The sequence below is a fragment of the Scophthalmus maximus genome, chromosome 6 (assembly GCF_022379125.1).
Source record: "Scophthalmus maximus strain ysfricsl-2021 chromosome 6, ASM2237912v1, whole genome shotgun sequence".
Classification (NCBI taxonomy): domain Eukaryota; kingdom Metazoa; phylum Chordata; class Actinopteri; order Pleuronectiformes; family Scophthalmidae; genus Scophthalmus; species Scophthalmus maximus.
Window position 1 is genome coordinate 10,533,538 of NC_061520.1, and position 14,886 is coordinate 10,548,423.

Sequence of the window (14,886 nt, forward strand, 5' to 3'; positions counted from 1 at the left end):
AAATCTATGCATTATGAAAAATGATTGTCTTTACAGGGAATAAAGATGATAAACAAGATGAACCTGAGAAACCATGGAGGAAACCACAGACAGCACACAGCCCCAAAGGGCGGAATATATCAAAGCTAAACAAAACAATAAGTGAAGACTCAGAGGTTTTGGAAATTGGACCAGTATTGGTTCAAAAATCTGAAAATTATATGACTGAATCAATACATTCTGAAAAAATCATGATGAACAACATGTCTAAATCAACAATGCAGTTAAAGTCAATAACCAAATCAGTTTTATCATCCTCAACTACTGTTGTTCCAACAAGTGAAGTCACAACAAATGCAGAAACATTGATGCTTACTTCCAGCATTCCACAAACGTCTACTGCCGTAGGTACTTCACCCTCACAGACTTTGGCCGTATCTGAAACAAGTGAAACCATGACACCTACAACATCTTCCAAACCTACCAGCTCAATAAAAGCATCAACCACTTCCAATGTTGAAACTACAAAAACAAGTCTGCCCAGTGCCTCCACTACCAACGTTTTCACATCTCTTTCAACATCGCCAGTGACTTCCATATCTGCAAGTGAAACTACAGGGTCAGTCTTATCATCCTCAACCACTGTTGTTCCAACAAGTGAAGTCACAACAAATGCAGAAACATCAATGCTTACTTCCAGCATTCCACAAACATCTACTGCCATTGGTACTTCACCCACACAGACTTTGTCTGTATCTGAAACAAGTGAATCCATGACACCTACAACTTCTTCCACACCTACCAGCTCGATACAAGCATTAACCACTTCCAATGTTGAAACTACAAAAACAAGTCTGCCAAGTGCCTCAAGTACCAACATTTTCACAACTCTTTCCACATCGCCAGTGACTTCAATATCTGCAAGTGAAACTACAGGGTCAGTCTTATCATCCTCAACTACTGTTGTTCCAACAAGTGAAGTCACAACAAATCCAGAAACATCAATGCTTACTTCCAGCATTCCACAAACATCTACAGCCATTGGTACTTCACCCACACAGACTTTGGCTGTATCTGAAACAAGTGAATCCATGACACCTACAACTTCTTCCACACCTACCAGCTCGATACAAGCATCAACCACTTCCAATGTTGAAACTACAAAAACAAGTCTGCCCAGTGCCTCCACTACCAACGTTTTTTCAACTCTTTCAGCATCGCCAGTGACTTCCATATCTGCAAGTGAAACTACAGGGTCAGTCTTATCGTCCTCAACTAATGTTGTTCCAACAAGCGAAGTCACAACAAATGCAGAAACATCAATGCTTACTTCCAGCATTCCACAAACATCTACTGCTGTAGGTACTTCACCCACACAGACTTTGGCCGTAACTGAAACAAGTGAATCCATGATACCTACAACTTCTTCCACACCTACCAGCTCAATAGAAGCATCAACCACTTCCAATGTTGAAACTACAAAAACAAGTCTGCCAAGTGCCTCAAGTACCAACGTTTTCACAACTGTTTCAACATCGCCAGTGACTTCAAGATCTGCAAGTGAAACTACAGGGTCAGTCTTATCATCCTCAACTACTGTTGTTCCAACAAGTGAAGTCACAACAAATGCAGAAACATCAATGCTTACTTCCAGCATTCCACAAACATCTACAGCCATTGGTACTTCACCCACACAGACTTTGGCCGAAACTGAAACAAGTGAATCCATGACACCCACAACATCTTCCAAACCTACCAGCTCAATAGAAGCATCAACCACTTCCAATGTTGAAACTACAAGAACAAGTCTTCCAAGTGCCTCAACTACCAACGTTTTCACAACTCTTTCAACATCGTCGGAAACTTCCATATCTGCAAGTGAAACTACAGGGTCAGTCTTCTCATCCTCAACTACTGTTGTTCCAACAAGTGAAGTCACAACAAATGCAGAAACATCAATTCTTACTTCCAGCATTCCACAAACATCTACAGCCATTGGTACTTCACCCACACAAACTTTGGCCGTAACTGAAACAAGTGAATCCATGACACATACAACTTCTTCCACACCTACCAGCTCAATACAAGCATCATCTACTTCCAATGTTGAAACTACAAAAACAAGTCTGCCAAGTGCCTCAACTACCAACGTTTTCACAACTCTTTCAACATCGTCGGAAACTTCCATATCTGCAAGTGAAACTACACGGCCAGTCTTCTCATCCTCAACTACTGTTGTTCCAACAAGTGAAGTCACAACAAATGCAGAAACATCAATGCTTACTTCCAGCATTCCACAAACATCTACTGCCGTAGGTACTTCACCCACACAGACTTTGGCCGTAACTGAAACAAGTGAATCCATGACACCTACAACATCTTCCAAACCTACCAGCTCAATACAAGCATCATCTACTTCCAATGTTGGAACTACAAAAACAAGTCTGCCAAGTGCCTCAACTACCAACGTTTTCACAACTCTTTCAACATCGTCGGAAACTTCCATATCTGCAAGTGAAACTACAGGGCCAGTCTTCTCATCCTCAACTACTGTTGTTCCAACAAGTGAAGTCACAACAAATGCAGAAACATCAATGCTTACTTCCAGCATTCCACAAACATCTACTGCTGTAGGTACTTCACCCACACAGACTTTGGCCGTAACTGAAACAAGTGAATCCATGACACCTAAAACATCTTTCAAACCTACCAGCTCAATAGAAACATCAACAACTTCCAATGTTGAAACTACAAGAACAAGTCTGCCAAGTGCCTCAACTACCAACGTTTTCACAACTCTTTCAACATCGTCGGAAACTTCCATATCTGCAAGTGAAACTACACGGCCAGTCTTCTCATCCTCAACTACTGTTGTTCCAACAAGTGAAGTCACAACAAATGCAGAAACATCAATGCTTACTTCCAGCATTCCACAAACATCTACAGCCATTGGTACTTCACCCACACAGACTTTGGCCGTAACTGAAACAAGAGAATCCATGACACATACAACATCTTCCAAACCTACCAGCTCAATAGAAGCATCATCTACTTCCAATGTTGAAACTACAAAAACAAGTCTGCCAAGTGCCTCAAGTACCAACGTTTTTACAACTGTTTCAACATCGCCAGTGACTTCAATATCTGCAAGTGAAACTACACGGCCAGTCTTCTCATCCTCAACTACTGTTGTTCCAACAAGTGAAGTCACAACAAATGCAGAAACATCAATGCTTACTTCCAGCATTCCACAATCATCTACTGCCGTTGGTACTTCACCCACGCAGACTTTGGCCGTAACTGAAACAAGTGAATCCATGACACCTACAACATCTTTCAAACCTACCAGCTCAATAGAAACATCAACAACTTCCAATGTTGAAACTACAAGAACAAGTCTGCCAAGTGCCTCAACTACCAACGTTTTCACAACTCTTTCAACATCGTCGGAAACTTCCATATCTGCAAGTGAAACTACACGGCCAGTCTTCTCATCCTCAACTACTGTTGTTCCAACAAGTGAAGTCACAACAAATGCAGAAACATCAATGCTTACTTCCAGCATTCCACAAACATCTACTGCCGTAGGTACTTCACCCACACAGACTTTGGCCGTAACTGAAACAAGTGAATCCATGACACCTACAACATCTTCCAAACCTACCAGCTCAATACAAGCATCATCTACTTCCAATGTTGGAACTACAAAAACAAGTCTGCCAAGTGCCTCAACTACCAACGTTTTCACAACTCTTTCAACATCGTCGGAAACTTCCATATCTGCAAGTGAAACTACAGGGCCAGTCTTCTCATCCTCAACTACTGTTGTTCCAACAAGTGAAGTCACAACAAATGCAGAAACATCAATGCTTACTTCCAGCATTCCACAAACATCTACTGCTGTAGGTACTTCACCCACACAGACTTTGGCCGTAACTGAAACAAGTGAATCCATGACACCTAAAACATCTTTCAAACCTACCAGCTCAATAGAAACATCAACAACTTCCAATGTTGAAACTACAAGAACAAGTCTGCCAAGTGCCTCAACTACCAACGTTTTCACAACTCTTTCAACATCGTCGGAAACTTCCATATCTGCAAGTGAAACTACACGGCCAGTCTTCTCATCCTCAACTACTGTTGTTCCAACAAGTGAAGTCACAACAAATGCAGAAACATCAATGCTTACTTCCAGCATTCCACAAACATCTACAGCCATTGGTACTTCACCCACACAGACTTTGGCCGTAACTGAAACAAGAGAATCCATGACACATACAACATCTTCCAAACCTACCAGCTCAATAGAAGCATCATCTACTTCCAATGTTGAAACTACAAAAACAAGTCTGCCAAGTGCCTCAAGTACCAACGTTTTTACAACTGTTTCAACATCGCCAGTGACTTCAATATCTGCAAGTGAAACTACACGGCCAGTCTTCTCATCCTCAACTACTGTTGTTCCAACAAGTGAAGTCACAACAAATGCAGAAACATCAATGCTCACTTCCAGCATACCACTCAAATCTACAGTTATGCTAACTTCACCCACACAGACTTTGGCCGTAACTGAAACAAGGGAATCCATGACACCTACAACATCTTTCAACACACCTACCAGCTCGATACAAGCATCAACCACTTCCAATGTTGAAACTACAAAAATAAGTCTGCCAAGTGCCTCCACTACCAACGTTTTCACAACTCTTTCAACATCGCCAGTGACTTCAATACCTGCAAGTGACACTACAGGGTCAGTCTTATCATCCTCAACTACTGTTGTTCCAACAAGTGAAGTCACAACAAATGCAGAAACATCAATGCTTACTTCCAGCATTCCACAAACATCTACAGCCATTGGTACTTCACCCACACAGACTTTGGCTGTATCGGAAACAAGTGAATCCATGACACCTACAACATCTTCCAAACCTACCAGCTCAATACAAGCATCATCTACTTCCAATGTTGAAACTACAAGAACAAGTCTTCCAAGTGCCTCAACTACCAACGTTTTCACAACTCTTTCAACATCGTCGGAAACTTCCACATCTGCAAGTGAAACTACACGGCCAGTCTTCTCATCCTCAACTACTGTTGTTCCAACAAGTGAAGTCACAACAAATGCAGAAACATCAATGCTTACTTCCAGCATTCCACAAACATCTACTGCTGTAGGTACTTCACCCACACAGACTTTGGCCGTAACTGAAACAAGTGAATCCATGACACCTACAACATCTTCCAAACCTACCAGCTCAATAGAAGCATCATCTACTTCCAATGTTGAAACTACAAAAACAAGTCTGCCAAGTGCCTCCTCTACCAACGTTTTCACAACTCTTTCAACATCGCCAGTGACTTCCATATCTGCAAGTGAGACCACAGGGTCAGTCTTATCATCCTCAACCACTGTTGTTCCAACAAGTGAAGTCACAACAAATGCAGAAACATCAATGCTTACTTCCAGCATTCCACAAACATCTACTGCCGTAGGTACTTCACCCACACAGACTTTGGCTGTATCTGAAACAAGTGAATCCATGACACCTACAACTTCTTCCACACCTACCAGCTCAATACAAGCATCATCTACTTCCAATGTTGAAACTACAAAAACAAGTCTGCCAAGTGCCTCCACTACCAACGTTTTCACAACTCTTTCAACATCGCCAGTGACTTCCATATCTGCAAGTGAGACCACAGGGTCAGTCTTATCATCCTCAACCACTGTTGTTCCAACAAGTGAAGTCACAACAAATGCAGAAATATCAATGCTCACTTCCAGCATACCACTCAAATCTACAGCTATGCTGACTTCACCCACACAGACGTTGCCTGTATCTGAAGCAAATGAATTCATGACATCTACAACTTCTTCCACACCTACCAGCTCAATACAAGCATCAACCACTTCCAACGTTGAAACTACAAAAACAAGTCTGCCAAGTGCCTCCACTACCAACGTTTTCACAACTCTTTCAACATCGCCAGTGACTTCCATATCTGCAAGTGAAACTACAGGGTCAGTCTTATCATCCTCAACCACTGTTGTTAAAACAAGTGAAGTCACAACAAATGCAGAAACATCAATGCTTACTTCCAGCATTCCACAAACATCTACAGCCATTGGTACTTCACCCACACAGACTTTGGCCGTAACTGAAACAAGTGAATCCATGACACCTACAACATCTTCCAAACCTACCAGCTCAATACAAGCATCATCTACTTCCAATGTTGAAACTACAAGAACAAGTCTTCCAAGTGCCTCAACTACCAACGTTTTCACAACTCTTTCAACATCGTCGGAAACTTCCACATCTGCAAGTGAAACTACACGGCCAGTCTTCTCATCCTCAACTACTGTTGTTCCAACAAGTGAAGTCACAACAAATGCAGAAACATCAATGCTTACTTCCAGCATTCCACAAACATCTACTGCTGTAGGTACTTCACCCACACAGACTTTGGCCGTAACTGAAACAAGTGAATCCATGACACCTACAACATCTTCCAAACCTACCAGCTCAATACAAGCATCATCTACTTCCAATGTTGAAACTACAAGAACAAGTCTTCCAAGTGCCTCAACTACCAACGTTTTCACAACTCTTTCAACATCGTCGGAAACTTCCACATCTGCAAGTGAAACTACACGGCCAGTCTTCTCATCCTCAACTACTGTTGTTCCAACAAGTGAAGTCACAACAAATGCAGAAACATCAATGCTTACTTCCAGCATTCCACAAACATCTACTGCTGTAGGTACTTCACCCACACAGACTTTGGCCGTAACTGAAACAAGTGAATCCATGACACCCACAACATCTTCCAAACCTACCAGCTCAATAGAAGCATCAACCACTTCCAATGTTGAAACTACAAGAACAAGTCTTCCAAGTGCCTCAACTACCAACGTTTTCACAACTCTTTCAACATCGTCGGAAACTTCCATATCTGCAAGTGAAACTACACGGCCAGTCTTCTCATCCTCAACTACTGTTGTTCCAACAAGTGAAGTCACAACAAATGCAGAAACATCAATTCTTACTTCCAGCATTCCACAAACATCTACAGCCATTGGTACTTCACCCACACAGACTTTGGCTGTATCTGAAACAAGTGAATCCATGACACCTACAACTTCTTCCACACCTACCAGCTCGATAAAAGCATCAACCACTTCCAATGTTGAAACTACAAAAACAAGTCTGCCAAGTGCCTCCACTAGCAACGTTTTCACAACTCTTTCAACATCGCCACTGACTTCCATATCTGCAAGTGAAACTACAGGGTCAGTCTTATCATCCTCAACCACTGTTGTTACAACAAGTGAAGTCACAACAAATGCAGAAACATCAATGCTTACTTCCAGCATTCAACAAACATCTACTGCCGTAGGTACTTCACCCACACAGACTTTGGCCGTAACTGAAACAAGTGAATCCATGACACCTACAACTTCTTCCACACCTACCAGCTCGATACAAGCATCAACCACTTCCAATGTTGAAACTACAAAAACAAGTCTGCCAAGTGCCTCCACTACCAACGTTTTCACAACTCTTTCAACATCGTCGGAAACTTCCATATCTGCAAGTGAAACTACACGGCCAGTCTTCTCATCCTCAACTACTGTTGTTCCAACAAGTGAAGTCACAACAAATGCAGAAACATCAATGCTTACTTCCACCATTCCACAAACATCTACAGCCATTGGTACTTCACCCACACAGACTTTGGCTGTATCTGAAACAAGTGAATCCATGACACCTACAACTTCTTCCAAACCTACCAGCTCAATAGAAGCATCATCTACTTCCAATGTTGAAACTACAAAAACAAGTCTGCCAAGTGCCTCAAGTACCAACGTTTTCACAACTGTTTCAACATCGCCAGTGACTTCAATATCTGCAAGTGAAACTACACGGCCAGTCTTCTCATCCTCAACTACTGTTGTTCCAACAAGTGAAGTCACAACAAATTCAGAAACATCAATGCTTACTTCCAGCATTCCACAAACATCTACTGCCGTAGGTACTTCACCCACACAGACTTTGGCCGTAACTGAAACAAGTGAATCCATGACACCTACAACATCTTCCAAACCTACCAGCTCAATACAAGCATCATCTACTTCCAATGTTGAAACTACAAGAACAAGTCTTCCAAGTGCCTCATCTACCAACGTTTTCACAACTCTTTCAACATCGTCGGAAACTTCCATATCTGCAAGTGAAACTACACGGCCAGTCTTCTCATCCTCAACTACTGTTGTTCCAACAAGTGAAGTCACAACAAATGCAGAAACATCAATGCTTACTTCCAGCATTCCACAAACATCTACAGCCATTGGTACTTCACCCACACAGACTTTGGCCGTAACTGAAACAAGTGAATCCATGACACATACAACTTCTTCCACACCTACCAGCTCAATACAAGCACCATCTACTTCCAGTGTTGAAACTACAAAAACAAGTCTTCCAAGTGCCTCCACGACCAACGTTTTCACAACTCTTTCAACATCGTCAGAAACTTCCATATCTGCAAGTGAAACTACAGGGCCAGTCTTATCATCCTCAACCACTGTTGTTCCAACAAGTGAAGTCACAACAAATGCAGAAACATCAATGCTTACTTCCAGCATTCAACAAACATCTACTGCCGTAGGTACTTCACCCACACAGACTTTGGCCGTAACTGAAACAAGAGAATCCATGACACCTACAACATCTTCCAAACCTACCAGCTCAATAGAAGCATCAGCTACTTCCAATGTTGAAACTACAAAAACAAGTCTGCCAAGAGCCTCCTCTACCAACGTTTTCACAACTCTTTCAACATCGCCAGTGACTTCCATATCTGCAAGTGAGACTACAGGGTCAGTCTTATCATCCTCAACCACTGTTGTTCCAACAAGTGAAGTCACAACAAATGCAGAAACATCAATGCTCACGTCCAGCATACCACTCAAATCTACAGCTATGCTAACTTCACCCACACAGACGTTGCCTGTATCTGAAGCAAATGAATTCATGACATCTACAACTTCTTCCACACCTACCAGCTCGATACAAGCATCAACCACTTCCAATGTTGAAACTACAAAAACAAGTCTGCCAAGTGCCTCAAGTACCAACATTTTCACAACGCTTTCAACATCGTCAGAAACTTCCATATCTGCAAGTGAAACTACACGGCCAGTCTTCTCATCCTCAACTACTGTTGTTCCAACAAGTGAAGTCACAACAAATGCAGAAACATCAATGCTTACTTCCAGCATTCCACAAACATCTACAGCCATTGGTACTTCACCCACACAGACTTTGGCAGTAACTGAAACAAGTGAATCCATGACACATACAACTTCTTCCACACCTACCAGCTCAATACAAGCATCATCTACTTCCAGTGTTGAAACTACAAAAACAAGTCTGCCAAGTGCCTCCACTACCAACGTTTTCACAACTCTTTCAACATCGTCAGAAACTTCCATATCTGCAAGTGAAACTACAGGGTCAGTCTTATCATCCTCAACCACTGTTGTTCCAACAAGTGAAGTCACAACAAATGCAGAAACATCAATGCTTACTTCCAGCATTCCACAAACATCTACTGCCGTAGGTACTTCACCCACACAGACTTTGGCCGTAACTGAAACAAGAGAATCCATGACACCTACAACATCTTCCAAACCTACCAGCTCAATAGAAGCATCATCTACTTCCAATGTTGAAAATACAAAAACAAGTCTGACAAGTGCCTCCACTACCAACATTTTCACAACTCTTTCAACATCGCCAGTGACTTCCATATCTGCAAGTGAAACTACAGGGTCAGTCTTATCATCCTCAACTACTGTTGTTCCAACAAGTGAAGTCACAACAAATGCAGAAACATCAATGCTTACTTCCAGCATTCCACAAACATCTACTGCCGTAGGTACTTCACCCACACAGACTTTGGCCGTAACTGACACAAGTGAATCCATGACACCCACAACATCTTCCAAACCTACCAGCTCAATAGAAGCATCAACCACTTCCAATGTTGAAACTACAAAAACAAGTCTGCCAAGTGCCTCAACTGCCAACGTTTTCACAACTCTTTCAACATCGTCGGAAACTTCCATATCTGCAAGTGAAACTACACGGCCAGTCTTCTCATCCTCAACTACTGTTGTTCCAACAAGTGAAGTCACAACAAATGCAGAAACATCAATGCTTACTTCCAGCATTCCACAAACATCTACTGCTGTAGGTACTTCACCCACACAGACTTTGGCCGTAACTGAAACAAGTGAATCCATGACACCCACAACATCTTCCAAACCTACCAGCTCAATAGAAGCATCAACCACTTCCAATGTTGAAACTACAAGAACAAGTCTTCCAAGTGCCTCAACTACCAACGTTTTCACAACTCTTTCAACATCGTCGGAAACTTCCATATCTGCTAGTGAAACTACACGGCCAGTCTTCTCATCCTCAACTACTGTTGTTCCAACAAGTGAAGTCACAACAAATGCAGAAACATCAATTCTTACTTCCATTATTCCACAAACATCTACAGCCATTGGTACTTCACCCACACAGACTTTGGCCGTAACTGAAACAAGAGAATCCATGACACCTACAACATCTTCCAAACCTACCAGCTCAATAGAAGCATCATCTACTTCCAATGTTGAAACTACAAAAACAAGTCTGCCAAGTGCCTCCTCTACCAACGTTTTCACAACTCTTTCAACATCGCCAGTGACTTCCATATCTGCAAGTGAGACCACAGGGTCAGTCTTATCATCCTCAACCACTGTTGTTCCAACAAGTGAAGTCACAACAAATGCAGAAACATCAATGCTCACTTCCAGCATACCACTCAAATCTACAGCTATGCTAACTTCACCCACACAGACATTGCCTGTATCTGAAGCAAATGAATTCATGACATCTACAACTTCTTCCACACCTACCCGCTCGATACAAGCATCAACCACTTCCAATGTTGAAACTACAAAAACAAGTCTGCCAAGTGCCTCAAGTACCAACATTTTCACAACTCTTTCAACATCGTCAGAAACTTCCATATCTGCAAGTGAAACTACACGGCCAGTCTTCTCATCCTCAACTACTGTTGTTCCAACAAGTGAAGTCACAACAAATGCAGAAACATCAATGCTTACTTCCAGCATTCCACAAACATCTACAGCCATTGGTACTTCACCCACACAGACTTTGGCCGTAACTGAAACAAGTGAATCCATGACACATACAACTTCTTCCACACCTACCAGCTCAATACAAGCATCATCTACTTCCAGTGTTGAAACTACAAAAACAAGTCTGCCAAGTGCCTCCACTACCAACGTTTTCACAACTCTTTCAACATCGTCAGAAACTTCCATATCTGCAAGTGAAACTACAGGGTCAGTCTTATCATCCTCAACCACTGTTGTTCCAACAAGTGAAGTCACAACAAATGCAGAAACATCATTGCTTACTTCCAGCATTCCACAAACATCTACTGCCGTAGGTACTTCACCCACACAGACTTTGGCCGTAACTGAAACAAGAGAATCCATGACACCTACAACATCTTCCAAACCTACCAGCTCAATAGAAGCATCATCTACTTCCAATGTTGAAACTACAAAAACAAGTCTTCCAAGTGCCTCAACTACCAACGTTTTCACAATTCTTTCAACATCGTCGGAAACTTCCATATCTGCAAGTGAAACTACACGGCCAGTCTTCTCATCCTCAACTACTGTTGTTCCAACAAGTGAAGTCACAACAAATGCAGAAACATCAATTCTTACTTCCATTATTCCACAAACATCTACAGCCATTGGTACTTCACCCACACAGACTTTGGCCGTAACTGAAACAAGAGAATCCATGACACCTACAACATCTTCCAAACCTACCAGCTCAATAGAAGCATCATCTACTTCCAATGTTGAAACTACAAAAACAAGTCTGCCAAGTGCCTCCTCTACCAACGTTTTCACAACTCTTTCAACATCGCCAGTGACTTCCATATCTGCAAGTGAGACCACAGGGTCAGTCTTATCATCCTCAACCACTGTTGTTCCAACAAGTGAAGTCACAACAAATGCAGAAACATCAATGCTCACTTCCAGCATACCACTCAAATCTACAGCTATGCTAACTTCACCCACACAGACATTGCCTGTATCTGAAGCAAATGAATTCATGACATCTACAACTTCTTCCACACCTACCCGCTCGATACAAGCATCAACCACTTCCAATGTTGAAACTACAAAAACAAGTCTGCCAAGTGCCTCAAGTACCAACATTTTCACAACTCTTTCAACATCGTCAGAAACTTCCATATCTGCAAGTGAAACTACACGGCCAGTCTTCTCATCCTCAACTACTGTTGTTCCAACAAGTGAAGTCACAACAAATGCAGAAACATCAATGCTTACTTCCAGCATTCCACAAACATCTACAGCCATTGGTACTTCACCCACACAGACTTTGGCCGTAACTGAAACAAGTGAATCCATGACACATACAACTTCTTCCACACCTACCAGCTCAATACAAGCATCATCTACTTCCAGTGTTGAAACTACAAAAACAAGTCTGCCAAGTGCCTCCACTACCAACGTTTTCACAACTCTTTCAACATCGTCAGTGACTTCCATATCTGCAAGTGAAACTACACGGCCAGTCTTCTCATCCTCAACTACTGTTGTTCCAACAAGTGAAGTCACAACAAATGCAGATACATCAATGCTTACTTCCAGCATTCCACAAACATCTACTGCCGTAGGTACTTCACCCACACAGACTTTGGCCGTAACTGAAACAAGTGAATCCATGACACCCACAACATCTTCCACACCTACCAGCTCAATAGAAGCATCAACCACTTCCAATGTTGAAACTACAAGAACAAGTCTTCCAAGTGCCTCAACTACGAACGTTTTCACAACTCTTTCAACATCGTCGGAAACTTCCATATCTGCAAGTGAAACTACACGGCCAGTCTTCTCATTCTCAACTACTGTTGTTCCAACAAGTGAAGTCACAACAAATGCAGAAACATCAATTCTTACTTCCAGCATTCCACAAACATCTACAGCCATTGGTACTTCACCCACACAGACTTTGGCTGTATCTGAAACAAGTGAATCCATGACACCTACAACTTCTTCCACACCTACAAGCTCGATACAAGCATCAACCACTTCCAATGTTGAAACTACAAAAACAAGTCTGCCAAGTGCCTCCACTACCAACGTTTTCACAACTCTTTCAACATCGCCACTGACTTCCATATCTGCAAGTGAAACTACAGGGTCAGTCTTATCATCCTCAACCACTGTTGTTACAACAAGTGAAGTCACAACAAATGCAGAAACATCAATTCTTACTTCCAGCATTCCACAAACATCTACAGCCATTGGTACTTCACCCACACAGACTTTGGCTGTATCTGAAACAAGTGAATCCATGACACCTACAACTTCTTCCACACCTACAAGCTCGATACAAGCATCAACCACTTCCAATGTTGAAACTACAAAAACAAGTCTGCCCAGTGCCTCCACTACCAACGTTTTCACAACTCTTTCAACATCGCCACTGACTTCCATATCTGCAAGTGAAACTACAGGGTCAGTCTTATCATCCTCAACCACTGTTGTTACAACAAGTGAAGTCACAACAAATGCAGAAACATCAATGCATACTTCCAGCATTCCACAAACATCTACAGCCATTGGTACTTCACCCACACAGACTTTGGCCGTAACTGAAACAAGTGAATCCATGACACCCACAACATCTTCCAAACCTACCAGCTCAATACAAGCATCATCTACTTCCAGTGTTGAAACTACAAAAACAAGTCTGCCAAGTGCCTCCACTACCAACGTTTTCACAACTCTTTCAACATCGTCAGAAACTTCCATATCTGCAAGTGAAACTACAGGGTCAGTCTTATCATCCTCAACCACTGTTGTTCCAACAAGTGAAGTCACAACAAATGCAGAAACATCAATGCTTACTTCCAGCATTCCACAAACATCTACTGCCGTAGGTACTTCACCCACACAGACTTTGGCCGTAACTGAAACAAGTGAATCCATGACACCTACAACATCTTCCAAACCTACCAGCTCAATACAAGCATCATCTACTTCCAATGTTGGAACTACAAAAACAAGTCTGCCAAGTGCCTCAACTACCAACGTTTTCACAACTCTTTCAACATCGTCGGAAACTTCCATATCTGCAAGTGAAACTACAGGGCCAGTCTTCTCATCCTCAACTACTGTTGTTCCAACAAGTGAAGTCACAACAAATGCAGAAACATCAATGCTTACTTCCAGCATTCAACGAACATCTACTGCCGTAGGTACTTCACCCACACAGACTTTGGCCGTAACTGAAACAAGTGAATCCATGACACCTACAACATCTTTCAAACCTACCAGCTCAATAGAAACATCAACAACTTCCAATGTTGAAACTACAAGAACAAGTCTGCCAAGTGCCTCAACTACCAACGTTTTCACAACTCTTTCAACATCGTCGGAAACTTCCATATCTGCAAGTGAAACTACACGGCCAGTCTTCTCATCCTCAACTACTGTTGTTCCAACAAGTGAAGTCACAACAAATGCAGAAACATCAATGCTTACTTCCAGCATTCCACAAACATCTACTGCTGTAGGTACTTCACCCACACAGACTTTGGCCGAAACTGAAACAAGTGAATCCATGACACCCACAACATCTTCCAAACCTACCAGCTCAATAGAAGCATCAACCACTTCCAATGTTGAAACTACAAGAACAAGTCTTCCAAGTGCCTCAACTACCAACGTTTTCACAACTCTTTCAACATCGTCGGAAACTT

General features: G+C 42.2%; 1 protein-coding gene across 1 annotated transcript in view; it reads left to right on the forward strand.

The window, feature by feature from the left end:
* The window catches only part of LOC118310109 (mucin-3A), a 49,542-nt gene that overhangs the window by 869 nt on the left and 33,787 nt on the right, over nt 1–14,886 (forward strand). The gene's annotated exons all lie outside the window — the stretch shown is intronic.